At 36.2% G+C, this 23,287-nt stretch overlaps 2 protein-coding genes and 1 pseudogene across 3 annotated transcripts in view; 2 read left to right on the top strand and 1 right to left on the bottom strand.

Moving 5' to 3' along the window:
- Window positions 1-23,287, bottom strand: part of IL1RAPL2 (interleukin 1 receptor accessory protein like 2) — a 1,535,365-nt gene that overhangs the window by 811,919 nt on the left and 700,159 nt on the right. The window lies entirely within an intron of this gene.
- Window positions 1-23,287, top strand: part of L1TD1 (LINE1 type transposase domain containing 1) — a 789,799-nt gene that overhangs the window by 255,248 nt on the left and 511,264 nt on the right. The window lies entirely within an intron of this gene.
- LOC145536967 (SUMO-conjugating enzyme UBC9 pseudogene) lies at window positions 10,179-17,822 on the top strand (annotated as a pseudogene). The gene is made up of 2 exons (XR_014076106.1): window positions 10,179-10,187; window positions 17,260-17,822. The product of XR_014076106.1 is annotated as an SUMO-conjugating enzyme UBC9 pseudogene (transcript).

The following is a 23,287-nucleotide window of genomic DNA, read 5'->3' as shown; positions in this document are numbered from 1 at the left end:
GCTAAATTGATTTCACATACACTAATTGGTAATAACACACAGTTTGAAAATATTCTTGTATGGACCTTCCAGACTGGTATTTGGCTTTATATTTTTGGTAATGCTGCTGCTGCGTCGCTTCAGTCGTGTCCGACTCTGTTCGACCCCATAGATGGAAGACCACCAGGCTCCGCTGTCCCTGGGATTCTCCAGGCAAGAACACTGGAGTGGGTTGCCATTTTTGGTAATGGGAGATGAGAAATGGAAACAGGGAATGAAATGGAGGAAGAAAGCTATGGTAAAATGGTTAAAGGTGGGAGGAAGAGAGGAAGAAATAATGGTATTTGTGAAAAGGAAAAGGAAAAACACATACTATCAAGGAATGTACAACACACCATCAGCTACGCTCAGTGTAGAATATATTAATATGCTCACTGTACAAGTTTGGGTTCTGTTTATAGTAGAAATCATAGAGTTTGAAAAAGTCCAACTAGGGCATTACAGAAACACATTCCCCAGGTGTGACACAAGCCAGAGGTTTCACTTCTGGATACATATAGAGAAATGTTGAAAAAAACTTCAGGAAAAAAGAGCCAGGGACTTCCTAAATGAGAATTTTATGCTCTAACGATATTACATACTTGTCCTGTCACAATAGTTACATACACATTCACAAAATTTCCAAGAACTGAGATCCTGTAAGATCACATTTAATTTCAGCTTTGGAAAGTTTCCAGTCCATTCTGGGCCTACCAAGACAGGAGAACAGAACAAATGAAAAAAGAAACACTTTGGCTCTGCAAGTAAGACACTCTCTTCAAGAAAAATGATTGCTGAAAAGTATATTTATGGATTAAAACAGATGATATGTTATGTTAATTTTCACATGCTTAGAAGCAAAGTGCTGGCTAGAAGTCATAAATTCTCTCCAGAGGAACATTTACATATCATTCTATGATTCTTTCTGTTTCCCTTTTGCCATAAAAATTACAGTCTCTAGTCACACTGATCAAAAATATTGTCAACTTTTACACACCATATAACAAAGTTTTCTTTTTTATTCAGTTTACATTAGATCATTTTTAAGTTCACAATAAGATTGAGGAGAAGGTACAAAAATTTCCCATGTGCCCCCTATTCCCACAACATGTATTACCTTCCCCATTACTAACAACCAAAGTGGTACATTTTTTACAATTGATAAACCGACACTGGAACATCACAATCGCCCAAAGTCCATAGTTTACATTAGTCTACTCTTGGTGTTTTACAATCTATGGTTTTAGAAAAGTATAATGACATACATCCATCATTAGGTTACCATACATAGTATTTTCACTGCTCTCAAAAATACTATGTCTCTACCTAACAGATGTGCTTTCAATCCCTGGGTCAGGAAGATCCCCTGGAGAAGGGAAGGGCAACCCACTCCAGTAGTCTTGTCGAGAGAAATCCATAGACAAAGGAGCCTGGTGGGCTACAGTCCATGGGGTCACAAAGAGTCAAACATGACTGAGTGACTAACACTTTCTCACTTTTTACCTATTCATCCCTCTCAATTCCCTTCAATCTAGGAAATGAGTTATCTTTTTACTGTGTATACAATTTTTCCATATCTTAGAGTCATAAAGCATGTAGTCTTTTCAGATTACCTTCTTCCACTCACTAATACACAGTTCCATTTTCTTTATGTCTTTTCATGGCTTGATAGCTCATTTTTTTTTTTTTTTTAGTGCTGAATAATATATCATTGTTTGAATGCACCACAATTTATTTATCCATTAGTTTATTCAGAACATGTTTGTTTCCAGGTTTTAGAAATTATGAACAAAGCTCCTATAAATATCTGCATATAGGTTTTTCTATATTTTTTAATTGGAGGAAACTTGTGTTACAATGTTGTGTCGGTTTCTGCTATACAACGTCAATCAGCCATAAGGATACATATATCATCTCCCTTTTCAGCCTCCCTCCCCTCCACCCAGCCATGTCACCGAGTGCCAGACGAGGCTCCCTGTGTTATATAGCAACTCCCCACCAGTTATCTATTTTACACATGAGAGTATATAAATGGCAATGTTATTTTTTAAATTCATTCCACCCTCTTTTTCCCACTCTGTGTCCACAAGTCCATCCTCTACATGTGCATATCCATTCAGTTCAGTCACTCAGTCGTGTCCGACTCTTTGTGATCCCATGGACCACAGCACGCCAGGCCTCCCTATCCACCACCAACTCCCAGAGTTCACCCAAACTCATGTCCATTGAGTCGGTGATGCCATCCAACCATCTCATCCTCTGTCGTCCCCTTCTCCTCCTGCCTTCAATCTTTCCCAGCATCAGGGTCTTTTCAAATGAGTCAGCTCTTCACATCGGGTGGCCAAAGTACTGGAGCTTCAGCTTCAACATCAGTCCTTCCAATGAACACTCAGGACTGATTTCCTTTAGAATAGACTGGTTGGGTCTCCCTGCAGTCCAAGGGACTCTCAAGAGTCTTTTCCAATACCACAGTTCAAAAGCATCAATTCTTTGGCACTCAGCTTTCTTTATAGTCCAACTCTCACATTCATACATGACTACGTGAGAAAAACATAGCCTTGAATAGATGGACCATTGTTGGCAAAGTAATGTCTCTGTTTTTTAATATGCTGTCTAAGTTGGTCATAACTTCCCTTCCAAGGAGTAAGCGTCTTTCAATTTCACGGCTGCAATCTCCATCAGCACTGATTTTGGACACTCAAAAAATAAAGTCTGCCTCTGTTTCCCCATCTATTTGCCATGAAGTGATGGGACCGGATGCCATGATCTTAGTTTTCTGAATGTTGAGCTTTAAGCCAATTTTTTCACTCTCCTCTTTAACTTTCATCATGAGGCTCTTTAGTTCTTTGCTTTCTGTCATAAGGGTGGTATCATCTGCATATCTGAGGTTATTGTATTTCTCCTGGCAATCTTGATTCCAGCTTGGGCTTCATCCAGCCCAGCATTTCTCATGATGTACTCTGCATATAAGTTAAATAAGCAGGGTGACAATATACAGCCTTGATGTACTCCTTTTCCTATTTGGAACCAGTCTGTTGTTCCATGTCCAGTTCTAACTGTTGCTTCCTGACCTGCATACAGGTTTCTCAAGAGACAGGCCAGGTGGTCTGGTATTCCCACCTCTTTCAGAATTTTCCACAGTTTATTGTGATCCACACAGTCAAAGGCTTTGGCATAGTCAATAAAGCAGAAATAGATATTTTTCTGGAACTCTCTTGCTTTTTCAATGATCCAGTGGATGTTGGCAATTTGATCTCTGGTTCCTCTGCCTTTTCTAAAACCAGCTTCAACATCTGGAAGTTCACGGTTCATGTATCGCTGAAGCCTGGCTTGGAGAATTTTGAGCATTACTTTACTAGCATGTGAGATGAATGCAATTGTGTGGTAGCCTGAACATTCTTTGGCATATCCATTCCTTCCCTACAAATAGGTTCATCAATACCATTTCTCTAGATTCCAAATATATGTGTTAATATATGACATTTTTCTTTCTGACTTACTTAACTCTGTGTAACATGCTATATTTTCATCCACCTTAATACCACTGACTGTGTATAAGTTTTTCTGTGGACATAAGTTTCTCACTCCTTTTGGTTCATACCAAGAAGTGAAACTGCTGGATAATACACACAGTCCATTAATTTTATAGGAATCTGCCAAACAATATTCCAAAGTGGCTGTGTATTTTGTATTCTCATCAGAAATGAACGAGAGCCCGTCTCTACACATCTATACCAGCCCTTACTATTGTCAGTGTTTTGGATTTGGGCTTGGGCTATTCTAATAAGTGTGTACTGTGTGTGAAAGTGAAAGTCACTCAGTTGTGTTTGACTCTTTGTGACCCCATGAAGTGCAGCCTGTCAGGCTCCTCTGTCCATGGAATTCTTCAGGAAAGAATACTGGAGTGGGTAACCATTCCCTTCTCCGGGGAACCTTCCTGACCCAGGGATTGAACCTGGGTCTCCTGCATTGCAGGTGGATTCTTTACCATCTGGGCTACAGGGGGAAGCCCATATGTGTAGTGGTATGTAATTATTATTTTAATTTGAATTGCCCTGGTAATATATGATGGAATATCTTTTCATTGGCTTTTATGCCAACTTATAACTTTTTTGGTGTAGTGTCTATTATGGTCACCGGCCTGATTTTAAATTGGGTTGTTTGTATACATTAAGTTTTAAGAATTCTTTTTGTGTTTAGGATAACAGTCCTTTACCAGATGTGCATTCTGTGGCTTGTCTTCTCATTCTCTTAACAATGTCTTTCACAGAGAAGAAGTTTATAATTTTAATGACATTATCTTATCAATTATTTCTTTCATGGATCATGCCTTTGCTGTTGTATCTAAAAAGTCAACGCTATACCCAGGGTAATCTAAGTTTTTTCCTATATTATCTTCTACTTGTTTTGAAGTTTTGCATTTTATATTTAGATCTCTAATTTTATGATGGGTATAAAATAAGTGCCTAGATTTTTTTTTTGCATGCACCATTTGTCAAAAAGACTATCTTTGCTCCACCGTATTGCCTTTGCTCCACCGTATTGCCTTTGCTCCTTTGTCAAAGTTCAGTTGACTATAATTATGTGAGTCTACCTCTGGGCCCTCTATGTTGTTCCACTGATCTGTTAATTTATTCTTTCAATACTACATGGTCTTGATTACTGTAGATTTATACTAAGTCTTGAAGTCAGGTATTGTCAATCACCCAACTTCTTCCTTCTACTTCAAGACTTGTTGATCTTTTGCCTCTCCACAAAACTTTGGAGTAACTTTGCTAATACCCACAAAATAACCTGCTGGTATTTTGATTGGGATTGCATTGAACCTATAGGTCAATTTGGGAAGAACTGACACCATGACAATATTGAGTCTTCCTATCCAAGAACATGGAGTATCTCTTTATTTATTCTTTAATACATCAAGAGATTTGCAATTTTCCTCATATACATATGGTGCATATTTTGCTAGATTTATACCTAAGCATTTCATTTGGGGTGGGTACTAATGTAAATGGGCTTTCCTGCTAGCTCAGCTGGTAAAGAATCTGCCTGCAATGCAGGAGACCCCAGTTTGATTCCTGGGTCGAGAAGATCCTCTGAAGAAGGGCTAGGCTACCCATTCTAGTATTCTTAGCTTCCCTGATGGTTCAGCTGGTAAAGAATCTGCTTGCAGTGTGAGAGACCTGGGTTTGATTCTTGGGTTGGGAAGATCCCCTGGAGAAGGGAACAGCTACCCACTCCAGTGTTCCGGCCTGGAGAATTCCATGGACTGGATGTAAATGTAAATGTCAATGGCATTATATTTCAAATTCTACCTACTCATGCTGGTATACAGAAAATAAATTAACTTTTGTATATTAAACTTACATCCTGCAACCTGTTATAATTTCTTATTAGTTCCAGGAGTATTTTAGTTGATTCTTTTGAATTTTCTACATAAGTGATTATGTCATCTGCAAACAAAACATTATTTCTTTTTCTTACCTTTATACCTTTTATTTCTCTTACTGTTTCATTGTACTAGCTAGAACTTCCAGTGTGATGTTGAAAAAGGAGTATTGAGAGGGGCCATCCTTTGTATCTGATTTTGGTGAGAAATATTTGAGTTTCTTGCCATTAGCATGATGTTAGCTATGGGTTTTTTTTTACAGCTACTCTTCTTCTGGTCAAGGAAATTCTCACCTAGTCTTAGTTTACTGAGAGCTTTTATCATAAATTTATTTTTGCTTTTTAATGTGCAACTATCTTCAGAATGTATAGGGTTAATGCAAATAACAAAGAAAGAATACAAAACAGAAAATCGGTAAAAGTCACAAATGATCAATTCATAAAGGAGGAACTATAACTGGCCAATAAACATGAAAATAAATGCTCAAGTGAATGTTTAAGCTATGTAATATAAGTTAAAAGAACTACAACCAAAGGTTTGCTTATGAAATTAATACAGATTTAAAACATAATAATGTTCCTGGCTGAGGGAATAGTAAGACAAGAAAGTTAAGAGGGTGGTTGGAAGAGAAAAACAGATTGATCCAACCTTTCTAGAAAGCATCAAAATTCATCAAGCATCTTAAAAGTATCTATCCTTTTTGGCCAAGTATTTCTGCTTCTACAAATCACATTTAGGAAAATGATCAGAAATTCAGAATAAGGGTCATACACATGTATGTATGTTAGAGCATTAAATATAACAATAAAAAATGAATGGCCTATTAATACCACAATTACAGAATAGCTGAATCATCTGAATAACTATTAAAAATTATGTTTACAGAGACTTCAAATGCATGGGTACATATTAGGTTAGAAAAAGCAGGATATGGAACTCCATAGATGATATGCTCTCAAGGAAATAATAAACATAGATAAACACACAGAATGTACACATGAATGTACACACAAAAAATGATAGTAGTCATTTCTTGGTAGAAAGGACACTGAACACTCATTCTTATATTCATCTACAAGGTGCTATCTATAGTGAGCATATGTAGCTCATATACCATTTTTAAAACATTCTTATTTGAATATTATTGCTTTACAATGTTGTGTTACTTTATACCATACAGAATAGTGAATCAGCTATACATGTACATATGTACCCTCTGTTTTGAACTTCCATCCTATTCAAGTTGCCATGGTGCATTAAGTTGAGTCCCTGTACTATATAGTAGGTTCTCATTAGTTATCTATTTTATATAGAGTATCATATACCTCTTAATAAAATACCTTTTAAAATAAAAGTTTTTATTATGGAATATATGCTTGTTATCTAAAATTAGCAAAATTAATTAAAAAAATTTTATTGCTATACTTTCTGAAGCCTCTATGTTTGCTCTGTACTCTGCACATCAATTTGGATATAGTTGTTTTTAAACAACATGTTCTTCTGATTACAGAAGTAATAACATACATACTTTTGGTAAAAAATTTGGAAAGTATAGAAATTATGAACTAAAAATCATCTAGATTCTATATGATAGTAGAATATTGTTAGTTGCATATAGATCCTAAGTGACAGATCTTTCACTAAGCATTTTACATAAATTGTCTCATTTAATGTTCACAATACTCCTAAGAAGAAATGATGAATATTTCTGTTTCAGAGATGTGAAAACAGATTCAGAAGAATTAATTACCTCATTCAAATCCACACAACTGCTACGTGTAGCACTGGCATGGCTCTACAACAATAGGTCTTAAGTGCTATACTGTATTTTTTTTCTGATTTCATTTTTTAATTTTTTTTTCATTTCCTTGCCCATGCCATATAGCATGTGGGATCTTTGCTCCCTGACCAGGAATCGTACCTATGTCCCTTGCATTGGAAGTGCAGAGTCCTAACCACAAGACTGCCAGAGAAGTCCCTGCTTTTATTTCTTATTATTTACAATTCTTCTTAGCTATTTCTGTATGCCAAATATTTTGTTTTTTTCTTTTGGGAAAAAAGCCTTTAGAAAGTGTAGAGCTCTTCTCTCTTTCCTCTAGTTTTGCCTGCACTGTGATGGGCCTACTGAAATATTTTTTCAACTAAGAAAAAGTTTTCTCTTTCTTTACTATTTATCATTATTGTTTTAGTATTCTTTTATTCATGAGAAACATATAAAATTATGAGGATGGAAAACAGTTCTTCACGTTTTTCATCTTCTCCATTAATGGTCTCATCTTTGTGTTTATAACAGATTTCTGAGAATATTTTTCAAGTATTCTTACTGAGCTGATTGTCAATATTGTCAATTCTGCTCTTTTCAAGCCTTTATTGATGACATAAACTTGTGGTTGACTTTTAACTGCTTGTAATAATTATCTTCATCTGTTCTTTGATCAAGGCACAGGTTCTTAAACAAAGGTTTATAAATAGACTTCAGAGGTTGTATGAAAGCCCAGAAATTGAATGGAAAAATGAGTGTATTCATAAATTTGGTTTATATGTAATGAAGATCTAGAAATTTCATCAAATTTTCAAAGTGGCCCATGATACTACAAATGGATCTGAATACCTGCCATTTTATACTCTGCTTCATAGTAGTAGCTATGTCATTTTGCATTTCAGTTGAAGTATCTTCTAATACTTTGTGAATACATTAAAAACACATTTTCATAAATGTACTCTTTCTTTGAATATGCAGAATAATTTTGCCTTTAGTCTATTTATAATTTTTTCCATACGTTTCATATTTTTTTTTCCTGCTTAAGTAGCTAACATTTATTGCTTAATAAAGAACATCCTACACACATATGAACTTGGTTTGCAGTATATACACTGTGTGTGTGTGTTTATGGTCAGTCGTGTCTGACTCATCATGACCCGATGGACTGTAGCCCACCAGGCTCCTCTGTCCATGGGATTTTCCAGGCAAGCATACTGGAGTGGGTTGCCATTTCCTTCTCCATGTTTTTTCTTTTACTGCTTATTTTCAAAAAGCTTGAAATCTATCTTGACCCTATGTTTTCCAATAGTTAGGAGATAATTTTCCTTAGGCAGCACTCAAACTGGGTGTTATACAAATCCCTTTCTCAGATATACAGTTGGATAATAGTTTGATGTATATATTTGCTATTCTCAACTGTCTGTTCTCCATGTCTAAAGTGATTTCATCTAACATATCACCTTTAAACTAAGATTGGATCCAGCAGTTCCACTCCTGGGTATTTATCAAAAAAAAAAATGAAAACATTAATTTGAAAAGATATACACACCCCAATGTTCACTGCAACATTATTTACAACAGCCAGGATATGGAAACAAACAAGAATCCATCAACAGATGAATGGATTAAAAAAGAAGTGGAGCAGTGGTTTAGTGGTAAAGAATATGTTTGCAATGCAGGAGATGCTGGAGATGTGAATTTGATCCCTGGGTAGGGAAGATCCCTTGGAGGAGGGCATGGCAACTCACTCCAGTGTTCTTGCCCAGAGAATCCCATGGACAGAGGAGCCTGGTGAGCTACAGTCCATTGGGTTGCAAAGAGTTGGACACAACTGAAGCGACTGAGCCTGAAGGCATGAGTGTATATATATATATATATATATATATATATATATATATATATTTGTGTGTGTGTATACACACACAAAATGGACTACTACTCAACCATGAGAAAGAAATTCTTCCATTTACAACAACATAGATAGATCTGAAGGGTATTATGTTAAGTGAAATAAGCCAGAGAAAGACAAATACTGTATCTGTTTTGCTTATATGTAGAATGTAAAACAAAACAAATGAACAAATATAACAAACAAATATAATGAAACAGAAACAGACTCACCAACATGGAAAACAAACTAGTGGTTGCCAGCGTTGACATGTAGGTGAATGAGTGAAATAGATGGGGTTTAAGAGGTACAAACTATTATATATATATAATAAGTAAGTCATGGGATGTAATGTTCATCATAGGGAATATAGTGAATAGTATTTTACAAATTCCATATGGTGTGCAATCGGTAAAAATATTAAGTCAATCTTGCACTGGTCATCTATTTTACGTATGGTAATATATGTTTCAATGCTATTTTCTCATATCATCCCACCCTCGCGTTCTCCCACATAGTCCAAAAGTCTGTTCTTTACATGTGTCTCTTTTGCTGCCCTGCATATAGGATTGTCATTGCCATCTTTCTAAATTCCATATATATGTGTTTTAATATACTGTATTGGTATTTCTCTTTCTGACTTACTTCACTCTGTATAATAGGCTCCAGTTTCATCCACCTCATTAGAACTGAGTCAAATGTGTTCTTTTTATAGCTGAGTAATATTCCATTGTGTATATGTACTACAACTTCCTTATCCATTTCTCTGCCAATAGACATTTAGGTTGCACTCAAAGCCAGTGCTCTGGGACAACCCAGAGGGATGGGGTGGGGAGGGAGGTGGGAGGGGTGTTCAGGATGGGGGGGTGCATGTGCGCCTATGGCTAATCCGTGTCGATGTGTGGCAGGGGCCACCACAATGTTGTGAAGTGACTGTCCTCCAATTAAAATAAACAAATAAATTTAATTTAAAAAATATTAAATCACTATGTTGAACACCTGAAACTAACATATTATAAATCAAACATACATCAGTTAAAACAAATCCTTCCTCCTCCCAAAAAAAGATTAGGTCCTCTCCTGACCCAAGGGCTTCTCTGATAGCTCAGTTGGTAAAGAATCCACCTGTAATACAGGAGACCCTGGTTCAACTCCCGGGTCCAGAAGATCTGCTGGAGAAGGGATAGGATACCCACTCCAGTATTCTTGGGCTTCCCTGGTGGCTCATCTGGTAAAGAATCTGCTTGTAATGTGGGAGACCTGGGTTCTATCCCTGGGTTGGGAAGATCCCCTGGAGAAGGGAAAGGCTAGAGACTCTAGTATCCTGGCCTAGATAATAGTAGACATGGACTGCATAGGCCATGGGGTCGCAAAGAGTCAGGCACAACTGAAGGACTTTCACACTGACCCAAGTGCCTGCCTTGTTAATAATCTTAACTGATGGAATACATTAAAAATTACAATCCTTGGAATACCTTCCTACCAAGATTCTTCTTTTCTCTGTCCCTACATAAAGCAATTTGCTTGTGGGAACTGATCCTTGTAGATGTGATTCAACAAGGTTTCATAGTCAAATTCCCAAAACCATCACTATCATTTCCCTTCTTTGATAGTTTTCTGGTAGTTTCAGTTTCTGAGTATACATAGAAAGAATGGCAGTATTTTCAGGAATGGTGGCCAGCCTTGTAGGCCTCTAAAATAGTACCTTCTACGCAGTAAGAGGAGAAGGCAATGGCACCCCACTCCAGTACTCTTGCCTGGAAAATCCCATGGACAGAGGAGCCTGGTAGGCTGCAGTCCATGGGGTCGCTAAGAGTCATACACGACTGAGCGACTTCACTTTCACTTCTCACTTTCATGCATTAGAGAAGGTAATGGCAGCCCACACCAATGTTCTTGCCTGGGGAATCCCAGGGACAGGGGAGCCTGGTGGGCTGCTGTCTATGGGGTCGCACAGAGTCAGACACGACTGAAGCGACTTAGCAGCAGCAGCATGCAGTAAAAAAACTACTCCACATCACTAGGTATAGAATTTTTTCTAGGAACCAGTATTTAGACACTTTGGGAACAAAGAAGAGTTTTTTCCTACCTAGTCTTGATGTATTGGCTTACCAAACTTCTATCAACATAGTGCAACTGGTCCAAGGACTGTTCTTTTCAATCCACTTTTTTCTGATTTTTAGTTTTGTGGAAATTTCTCCCCAGTTCTGGAAATAATTTGACTGTCAGTCCAAATTTTCAGCATTCTTGTGAGTTCTCATCATTTTTCACATCTTCATACATACTTTAGCAAAAATTCGAGAGTGTCTGTGTTAAGGGACTGCCAACCAGATGCCATTTTTCCAAGTTAGCATTTCTAGGGCTGTGCCAGGGGGGAAAATTTCCAAGAGAAACCTGGCAACAAATTCTAAATCCCTGCTAACATCAGTATGTTAGGATGTAGAAATTTCTAAACACAAACTCTAGAATTAAAATATACTCTTTTTAAGTTCTTTCAGATAATTTTAAGATTCTCAGAAGTGAAAATAAATAATACCTAAAATTAAGGTTAGCCAAGATCAAAGTTCTGAAGTGGATAACATCTGTCTTTCTCTGAGTATGTTCCTATGTTTTTAGTGGGCTTCCCACAATTAATGTCATACATTCCTCTACTGTGTGCCTCCCACTTGGAAGTCCATTCTGGCCTGTCTTCCATGGGCAGCAGTTCATATTCCTAAATCATCTTTCCATATCTTCTCCAATCAAATATCCTGCTTCTTCAACATGCCAATTTCTCCTGTCAAGTATACAGTTATAGCTAGATCCTAGCAGTTAACTGGCAGTTTGTTTTCTAAGGGTGGGGTATTATAAGAGTACAGCTACTTGATCATACTTTCTCTTGTAATGTTACTTTTTCCACTGTAATACACATTTATATATATTCACTTTTCTTAGCGGTACATGCCACATACTACCCCAACCCTCCTTAATACTACTTCTGACAAGATGGTTCTACAATTCTTTGGTAAGCCAAATGTCTCAATGAAGAAAGGCACTGATTCTATGCTTTGGGGAAATTCTATCATTTTTAACATCAGGAATAACTATACATACATTATTGACATTGGTTATATATCCCAATATCTTCCATTTAATAGGCCTTGCAAGCAGCAGGATTAAAGATATGATTTTTTTTGCTTCTTGCTATAGAAACCAATAGATCAGCTTTTCTGTTTATTGGTTTTTAATCCTATACTGGTGCAAAATAACAAAGTGGTTACGGATATGAGTTCAAATCTTTCCCTGTCATTTACTAGCTGTATCATTCTGGAAACACTACTTATTTCCTCTAACAATTTTTTTCATTTGTTAAAGAAAAATAATGATGTAACTTGTTTTGAAGGATTGATGAAACAATTCAATAAACTATTGAATACATGGTGGCTAACTATACTGTGTGCTTAGATCATCATAACTACCCAATAAACATCATTATAAGATTACTGTACAATGTGAGTTAGTGTGGACTTCCCTAGTGGCTCAGAGGGTAATCTGCCTGCAATGCAGGAGGCCCAGGGTTGGGAAGATTCCCTGGAGAAGCAAATGACAACCCACTGCAGTATTCTTGCCTAGAGAATTCCATGGACAGAGGAGTCTAGTGGGCTACAGTCCCTGGGATTGCAAAGAATCAGACATGACACTTTGCAATCCTACTACTAACAGTGCAATCCTACTACTAACACTTTCTACTACTAACACCTACTACCAATCCTACTACTAACACTTTCATTTTCACTTCATAATGTGAAATGTAAGAGAAATATGAACCCTGAAGTTATACTACCTACGTTCAAATACTTGATTTACAATATATGTTTTCAAACAAGTCATTTACCCTCCTAAGTCTCTGATTTTTCATCTGTAAAGTGAGATAATAATAAAACTTACTTTGAATGGTTAAAGTGAATATTAAATAAGATACTTCACATAAAGCCCTTGGAAGAGTGCTTAGCACAGTGTGAACACTCAATAAATGTTAACAATTGTGCAACAATGGTGACAACTATGTAAACAAGTAAAACCAATAGTTCTCACGTCAAATGTACAACTCAGATTACAACCTATTAACCTGTGGCTCTCCCAGGATTGCCTGCTGATCTTCAAGTAAGTGACTCATAGTGCCTGACCATAAATCTTACATTAATTCCCTAAATTAAGCAACACTATTTCCTCTTCAATATAGGTTTCTGATAATTTAACATCACTGATGTATTAAGAGCTTAGGAAATGGTCACAGGTTTGAAGAACATCCAAAGTAGAAGAATATCTGTGACAGAGCTCTAAAACTCAATAAACACAGAGAGGAAGTAGTCTCCTGTGGCAACAGTTCGGCTGAATGTGATTAACTGAAACGACAATAAAAAAGTGATAAGGTAGTTGTACTTAATGTCAAAAAAGAACATAAGAGTACAGAATACAGGCAATAACATGAGAAGAAGTTTACAAGCCCTAAAGAAAACATTTCAGAATAATTGCAAAAGCTTACAAGCTGACTTAGAATTTGTGAGAGGTCACTGACAAGCTATGTTTGGATACAGACTTGAAAAGGCATCATTTCTATAAGGCATATGGTTCCACCGTAAAACATGTGAAATGGTTGAAAAAAGTGGCATTTACATGAAATATAGTTTGTGGCAAAGAGCTGGATGCAGAAGAAATACAGTGACACCAAACAGATCTGGAATCTGAGACCTTTTATGCTTGGCATTAATGAAGATGTCAGGTGTGAATGTCAAAATAAAAGAATGAATTGCGGCTCCAAATATGCTGGTTAACAACCTGCCAGAAACTGAGCAAAGAGTTGACTCAGATAAATAAAAACTGATGAATCAGTAGCAGAAATAAACACTACAGTAAGAAAGTCTGGGCTGCACAAGTGGCACTTCAGGTACAATGTTAGATATCTGCAGCTGAGAAACACACACTGACATTGGCAAGCAAGTTCTTGGGGCTAGTATTGCTAGAGAGAGCCCAACTGGGCCTGAGAACACAAGTAGTATGAATCGTAGATGTGAGCAGGTGGCAGTGAAAGAGCTCTCTTTCAGTGATGTTGCAGAGAGTCCTTTGGGGCATAGCACTTAATATAAGGTTGAGTCTCTTAGGTCAAGAGTAATCAGGTTATGAACTAAGACAAGACTAAATAAGGAGTTTTTAATGGGGCTCACATTTTTCATAACTATAAAAATGCCATGAATTCCATGAATTATGCCAATATCACATTTGTTACATTCATTTGCAATAGTCTGAAAACCCGAATCATGCCAAAGGAAGCATAGGGACAAGGTATATTATTTTTTTTAATAATCTTGAATTATGCATTTAAGTCAAACCGGGGGCATGGCACATCTTTTTCTCTAGTAAAATGATAAGAAGAAGAAGTCATCTGTTTCTTTCCTGACACCACAATACGAAAGGTTTCTGTTTCCTCCAAGAAATGAAATATGAATGAATCTAAGATCAGTTTAATTTTCAAATATCCTTTACCAGACATATATGCAATCTATATTATTACCACCAATTCCGCCTAGATAGAGCAAAGCCAACCTATTCTTCTCACTACCATTACTACCACCTACCTTACAAACCTATACAAAGAAGCCCATTATTCCTTAAAATACCAACTCAATACAAGTCTTTCCAATCCTACACAGTAATATCACATAGCACCTATTTAAGTTCCCTTTCCTCACATAATTCCCAGTTCCCACCCAGTGCAAGCTCATTTTTGGCCAGTACTTATTTCCATGGCTCCTTGAGTTCTAGGAGTTGGGAAGCTTTGAAATTTCTGTAAGCAACATCAAATTTGCTTATTACTTAGAGTCTCATTCTGGCACAGAAATGGAGAGAAAAAAACATTTTGTTGGAATAACTAATTTCTCTAAGTGTGGCACAGTCCTGACCTGATAGAGGAACTATGTGGCTCCCTCAGCATGACTAAATCTGAAACGTTTCTTCAAGTCTCCTGGGACAGATACACTTTGATTTGCTAAGCATTGTGTTCAAACCAACTCTCTATTCAGGCTAAGAAAGAGAATAAAGGATTGGGAAGACACTTATTGGCAAATCCTCAAGGGACTGGGACAAGCTAGGCTAATACTTATAATGAATCTAATTAAATGTTGCCATGAATATTGAGTTTGACTTTGCTCCTCTTCACACCTGTAGAATGGAGAATGGACTGAAGATACAGTTAGTGGTTGACACGCTACCATGTATTTTCATCAACACTAGAGATCTGGCTCTGGCACTTTCAAGTAACCAAGCACTCCCTTAAGTCATGACATCCTTTGTCATGTTTCTAAAAAGGTAACAGAATAATGCGTCAGTCATACCTGAATGATTAAATCATGTTGTGTTTTATAGAATATAAAAGGAAAAGAGTGCCATGGTAGGGCACTCAAATGCAAAAGGAAGATTCTTGACTTTATGTGGAGGACAAATATCAAGACTAAAAGGGAAGAGGTTTATATGTAAGATAAACTCCAAATTCTATTTCATGCTTCCTTAAATACCTTCAAAAATATGTATCTTTGTTGGGAAAGAAAGGTGGGAAAATTCAGTTACACTTTGCATTGTGAACTTAAGACTATACTTTTAGAAGGTGTTTTAAACTATCTTCATCCATTGGGCAATGTGCTTTGTGGAATATAAATGTTCATAGTTTATCATCCCCATCCTCAAAAGCACTAAAGTTAAACAACAATACAAAGGGACAGAGAAGACAAAAATGTAGTAATGATAATAAGTGATGATAAATAGTAAAGGAAGAGAAGGAGGAGGGGAAGAAATAATCACTGGGAGTTGCTGGCAGGGTCAGAGAAGTCTACATGGAGATAATGTAGACTGTGTTGAACTTTCTAAAATATGTAAGATTTAAATTGTGAAAGAGGTAGAACAAGGAGTGGACTTGGGAATGGTAATATCGTTTTTGTCATCAATAGGATAAACAAGCATCCATTAAGTTCTCCAAGTTCTTTCACATGCTCCAACTTAAGAGTCCAAGAATCTTTGAGTTAAGATCACCTAGTACAAATATTTTCATTTACAATTAAGGAAACTGAGGTCCAGAGGGTTGTATAATCTTCCCAAAGTCACACAGGAGGTTCAATTTGAAGAAAAGCTTGATTCCTGGTCCAATACAGCTTGGTACACAGGATAGATGTCAAAGTCACAGAAAATTGAGACTAACTGGTTCATCAAATTAAGTCCCTGAGTTTGAGCTCATTAATTAGCTCTAAACAATGATGTTTACCAGCCACAAAGAACTGGTTGCAATGGACAATTCAAAACTAAGTGAAAGAACAATATGTCAAGCAGAAGTTCCAAAGTGTGGTAAAATTGAATGCTAATATGACATTTATAGGTCTGAAAATACCATCATGTGATGGTCTGCATCAATTATGATATGAGGTACTTGGAGAGGACAATAATAATCATTTCAACATAGTATTGCACTCATATGATTTTAAAAGAGGTGCTTTATAGGTGAAAGCAATCAGATCACAATGATTCCAATATATGACACAGAATAAACAAATTCAAGACAATCCAATCTTCACATCAAATACTGACACTGCATTATAGTTTGAGACACAGAGATGACTCTGAATTTGAGGCGGGAAAATATTTTTAAAAAGCGAAAGGAAGGGAATGTATGTCTACCTATGGCTAATTCATGTTGAAGTTTGACAGAAAACAACAAAATTCTGTAAAGCAATTATCCTTCAATAAAAATAATAAATTTCTTTAAAAAAGCAATGACTAGAGGGTTGTGTTTTGGCATTTTTTACGGTTTACTTTGCTGTGCAAAAGCTTTCAAGTTTAAGTCCCATTTGTTTATGTTTGTTTTTATTTTCATGAGGTGGGTCATAAAAGATCTTGCTGCAATTTATGTGAAAAAACTTTTTGCCTATGATTTCCTCTAAGATTATGAATATTAATATGAGCTAAATAGAAATCCTGAAAGTGAAAAGTACAATAACTGAAATGAAAACTTCACTAGAGGGGTTCAAGAGCAGATCTGAATGGGCAGAAGAAAGAATCACAAATGTTAAGATAGGTTAACTTAAAATTATCCCATCAGGAGACAAAGGGAGCGCCGCTGCCACCGCCGCCACCTAATATGCCTCGCTCACCAGGCCGGGCCGTCCGAGGGACGTGAACATGTCGGGGATTGCCCTCAGCAGACTCGCCCAGAGGAAAGCTTGGAGAAAAGACCACCCCTTTGGTTTTGTGGCTGTCCCGACAAAAAACCCTGAAGGCACGATGAACCTCATGAACTGGGAGTGCACCATTCCTGGGAAGAAGGGGACTCCATGGGAAGGAGGCCTGTTTAAACTATGGATGCTGTTCAAAGACGATTACCCATCCTCACTGCCAAAATGCAAGTTTGAACCGCCGCTGTTCCACCCAAATGTGTACCCCTCGGGCACCGTGTGCCTGTCCATCCTGGAGGAGGACAAGGACTGGCAGCCAGCCATCACCATCAAGCAGATCTTATTAGGAATACAGGAACTTCTAAATGAACCAAATATGCAAGACCCAGCTCAAGCAGAGGCCTACACGATCTACTGCCAAAACAGAGTGGAATACGAGAAAACGGTTCGAGCACAAGCCAAGAAGTTTGCTCCCTCATAAGCAGCAACCTGTGGCACTGTAAAAGGAAGGGAATGGTTTGGCAAGAACTTGTTTACAACATTTTTGCAAATCTAACGTTGCTGTACAATTACTGGTCACCTGGGGAGGCTGGGCGGGCACCATTTTCCATTTCCGCCACTGGTACAGTCGCGACTCGCTGAATCGGCCAGTTTTTCATACAAGGTCTCTTCCTTCAGTCTTTTGTATTTGTGATTGTTATGTAAAACTTGGTTTTATTTTAATATTGATGTCAGCATTTCAACTGCTGTAAAATTATAAACTTTTATACTTGCATGAGTAACGAGGAGCGCGTTCCCTTTGGTCGTGGATGCAGGCATGCTCCACGCCACCTAGAGCTGCACTTAGCCTCCCGCTGGCAGCACGACACCAGAAAACAGAGCCGCCAGCCCCCCAGAGCCCCAGAGCCCCAGCCAGCCAGGGTTGCGTTTCCGCATCACTTCCTTTGTGTTTATATGGCATTTGTCTGTGTTCCTGTTTAGAGTAAACAAACTGTTTATATAAAAAAAAATTTATCCCATCAAAAAATATGGGAAACTATTAAGCATACCATCATGGGTACTGTGGGAGTTCCAGAAGGAGAAGAGCAAGGAAAGGGTAGAAAGAGTATTTGAAGAAATAATGACCAAGAGTTTCCCAAAATTGATTAAAAACTATAATATACACACACAGGAGGCTGGAAAGACTAAATATGATAGAATCAGCAATCAATATCTAAGAACATCATATTCAAACTATTAAAAAAAACCCTCAAAGGTAGAATGATGAAAGCAGCAAGAGAGAAGTAACATGTGTTGGGATGGACAATAAATTAACAGTTGATTTATCACCAGACACTAGGGAGGCAAGAAGGGCAACATAAGAAAAGCTGGAGAAGCTATCATTAAGAAGCCTCCTTTATGAGAAATAGTAACACTAAAGTAATTTTTTTTTAGTTTATTTATTATTCAGGAAGAAATTAAAGGGCACTAGATATTAACTTGTATCCCAAAGAAGGACTAAAGGTAAATATAAAAAATTAAAAATCTATTTTTGTAAATCTTTTCTTCTCCTAATTTAAAAGTTAACAATCTGAAATTTTCTATATAACCACAAAATACCCCCAAATAGACAAACAATCTTGAAAAAGAAGAACAAAACTGGAGCTGTCATGCTCCCAGATTTCAAACTATAATACTAGTAATCAAAACAGTATGGTATTTGCATAAAATCAAACACATACGTCAATGCAATGGAATAGAGAGCAAATAATAAGCCAATACATATATGGTCAATTAATTCAAGACAAAAAAAGCCAAGAATGTATAATGGGGGAAGGAAAATATCTTTGATAAATGGTATTAGGAAAACTGGACAACCACATGGAAAAGGATAAAAATGAACCACTATCTTGTGCATACACAAAAAATAACTCAAAATGGATTAAAAACTTCAATGCAAGAATTGAAACCATAAAATTCCTAAAATAAAACATAGGCAGTAATCTCCTTAACATTCAGTTTTGGCAATGATATTTTGATTTGACAGTAAAAGCAAAGGCAACAAAAGCAAATATAAACCACTGTAACTACATCATACTAAAAATCATCTACACAGCTAAAGAAATGATCAATAAAATTAAAAAAAGGACATATTGAATGGGAGAAAATATTTTCAAATCATATATCTGATAATGGGCTAGTTTTTACGATATATAAAAAGCTTACACAATCTAATAGCAAAAAATAAATAAATAAATAAAATATGGGTGGAGGATCTGAATAGATATTTTCCCCAAAAAAGACATATAGATGGTTAACAGGTACATGCAAAGTACTCAACATCAATAATTTTTAGGGAAATGCAAATCAAAACTACAATGAGATATCATCTTACACCTCAATAAAATGGTTATTATAAAAAAGAAGTAACAAGTTCTGGTAATGGTGTGGAGAAACAGAATACTTTTGCAATGTGGGGAATGCAAATTGTTGGAAAAATTGTAGAAAACATTACCAAAATTTCTCAAAAAAGTTAAAATAGAACTACTATACATCCACAAAATCTATAATACTTTGAATATTTATCTAAAGAACATGAAAACACCACTACAAAAAGATAAATGCACCTCATGTTCACTGTAGCATTATTTACAATAGTGATTATTATTATATATGGAACATTATTCAGCCTTTAAAAAGGAGATCCTGCCATACTCAAAGGGGTTTCCCTGGTGGCTCAGATGGAGGAGACCTGGGTTCAAACCCTGGGTCAGGAACCGCCCCAGAGAAGGAAATGGAAAGCCACTCCAGTACTCTAGCCTGAAGAATCCCCTGGACAGAGAACCCTAGAGTGCTTCAGTCCATGGGGTCGCAAAGAGCCAGACACGGCTGAGCAACTGAACTGAACTGACAAGTGGAAATAAATAAAATTGAGGAAAAAAAATACAGAACAATCAAAATATTGGCAAAACTTTATCTACACTCACCAAGAAAAAGAGAAAACTCAAATTATTAAAATCAAAAATTAAAGGAGAGAGTATCACTATCAACTTCATAGAAATCAAAGACATTATAAGTGAATATTATTGTATGCCAACAAACTAGATAACTGAATGAAAAAGACAAATACCTAGAAAGACACACCTACTGAAACTGATTCAAGAAGGTACAGATAATCTGAGTAAACAGAAAAAAGTAAAGTTGAAAAATTAAACAAGAAACTTCTCACAAAGAAAAGCCCAAGACCAAATGTTATCACTAGTGAATTCCCAAAATATTTAAAGTAGTATTAGTACCACTGCTTCTCAAACTCTTACAAAAAAATAGAAGTGGGTAGACCACTTCCTGAGTTATTTTACAAGGCCAATATTGTCCTCATGACCAAACTGGACACAGGCAGCACAAGAAAACTGTAAACAAATATCAATTATAAATACAGGCACACAATCAAAATACTAGCAAACTGAATCCAATAACATATAAAAATGATTATAATTTATGATGAGCTGAGATTCACCACGGGAATGCAAGGTTGTTTCATCATTTTAAAATCTACCAACATAAAAAACACTATATTAAGAAAAAAAGGGAAAATAAATGACCATCTCATTAGATGAAGAAAAAGTTTCTGAAAAAAACTATCACCCTTTCATGATAAAAAACACTCAGCAAAAAAGAATAGAAGCAAACATTTTTAACCTGACAAAAAGCACATATTAAAAACCCACACTTACATCATAGTTAATAGTGAAAGACTTACAGCATTCCCTCTAAGATCAAGAATAAAACAAAGATGTTTGCCCTCAATATTTCTACTCAACATTGTGCTAGAGGAATCAGCCATGGTAAGAAGACAAGAAAATTGATGAAGGGCACTAAGATGGGAAAGGAAGAAGCAAATTATCTCTATTTACAGATGATTTATCATCTTTTTGTAGAAAATTATTAGAATCCACAAAACATTATTAGAATTAAGAGACTAGTTAGGCTAGGTTTCAGGATACAAGAACAACACAGAAAATTCAATTGTGTTTCTATACAGTGGCAATGAAAAGTCCAAAAAAACAACTAAGAAAATAATTTCACTTATAATAATCCATAAAATAGTATATAAGGTTAAATTTAACAAAACAAATACAATATTTATACACTAAAAGTACCAAACATTGTTAAAAGAAATTAAGATGTAAATAAATGGACAATAGGCCTTTGCAAATGAATTGGAAGTTTTAATATTTTTAAAGCATCAGCACCTTTCAAACTGGTATATAAATTCAATTTAGTAACTATTAAAATGTTAGCTCTCTTTTTCAGCATAAATAGATAAGCTGATTCTAAAATTCATATGAATTTTCAAGGGACCTAGAATAATCTTGAAAAAGAAGAATAAAACAGAAGGACTCATATTTCCTGTTATCAAAGCTTACTACAAAGCTACAGTAATCAAGAGTGTGGTACTTATGTAAGGATAGACAGACATATAGGTCAATGGAATAGAACTTGATATTCCAGAAATAAATCCATACACCTCTGGTCAACTGCTTTTAGACAAGGATGTCAAGTTCATGTAATGAGGAAAGAAAAGCCTTTTCAACAAATGAGACTGAGACAACTTGATATCCACATTAAAAATAATCAATTTGGACTACTACTTCATACTATATGCAAAAATGTTACACTGAATCAAAGAGGTCAATGTAAGAGCTAAAACTATAAAAAATTTAAAATGAAAACCTAGGGGTAAACCTTCATGATGTTGGATTAGGCAACAGTTTCTTATAAATGACATCAAAAAGCATAAGCAACCAAAGAGGGGGAAAAATTGTATGTTGTCAAAATTAAAATTTTTTGTGCTTCAAAGGATATGTGTGCATGCTTAGTCACTCAGCTATGTCTGAATCTTTGAAACCCCATGGACTGTAGCCTGCCAGGCTCCTCTGTCCATGGGATTCTCCAGGCAAAAATAATGGAGTGGGTAGCTGCTCCCTTCTCCAGGGGATTGGGATCTTCCCAACCCAGGGATCAAACCCAGGTATCCTGCATTGCAGGCGAATTCTTTACCATCTGAGCCACCATGGAAGGCCAAAGGATACTATCAAGAAAATGAAAAGACAACCCATAGAATGGAAAAAAAAAAATAGAAATCATTTATCTCATAGGAGATATGTATAGAGACTATATAAAGAACACTTATAATTCAGAAATAAAAGGACCAATAAACAAATTTTAAAATAGACTAATGATCTGAATAGACCTTTCTCAGGTAAGTATGTGAAAAGGTGCTCAACATTAGTCACCAGGGAAATGCAAAGTTTAAAAAATTAGATACAACTTCAAACCCACAGTTTGGCCATAATCAGTGAAGAAATTATTGTGTTACTAAGAATGTAAAGAAATGAGGACCTTTGGACATCACTGATAGGAATGTAAAATAGTATAGCCACTTTGGAAACAGCTGGTTAAACACAGAGCTACCATATGACTCAGCAATTCTACTCCTAGGTATATACCCAAGAGAAATGAAAACATAACTCTACACCAAAACTTAATTAAGAATGTTCATGGTAGAATTACTTATGATATTATACTAAACAGTTGAAATAATACAAATGTCCATCAATTCTAAAATAGATACACAAAATGTGGGCTATCCACACAAAATAATATTAATTAGCCTTAAATAAATGATAAACTGATATATGCTATGAAATGGATAAAACTTGAAAATATGCCAAGTGAAAACCAGTCAAAAAAGTCCATATATCTTATGATTCTATTTATTTGAAATATCCAGGGTAGGTAAATTCAAAAAGGACAGAGTACATTAGTGGTTTCCAGACTGAAGAGGCAGTGGTGCTGTAGGAGGGGGCTGGGTAAGGGGAATAGCCGCTAAGGGGTTTTCTTTTGAGATAAATAATATATTCTGGAGTTAGAAAGTGGTGATAGTTATACAACATTGTGACTATACTATAATTTGGTGACTATACTATAGTTTGGTGTGGTTTTTGCCACACCAAATACACATGCTAAAAGGGTACATTTTACATTATTGTGTA

This window comes from Giraffa tippelskirchi, chromosome X, assembly GCF_054371585.1.
Source record: "Giraffa tippelskirchi isolate mGirTip1 chromosome X, T2T-mGirTip1v1.2.pri, whole genome shotgun sequence".
Taxonomy (NCBI): Eukaryota; Metazoa; Chordata; class Mammalia; order Artiodactyla; family Giraffidae; genus Giraffa; species Giraffa tippelskirchi.
This window is presented reverse-complemented; position numbering and strand designations above follow the sequence as displayed.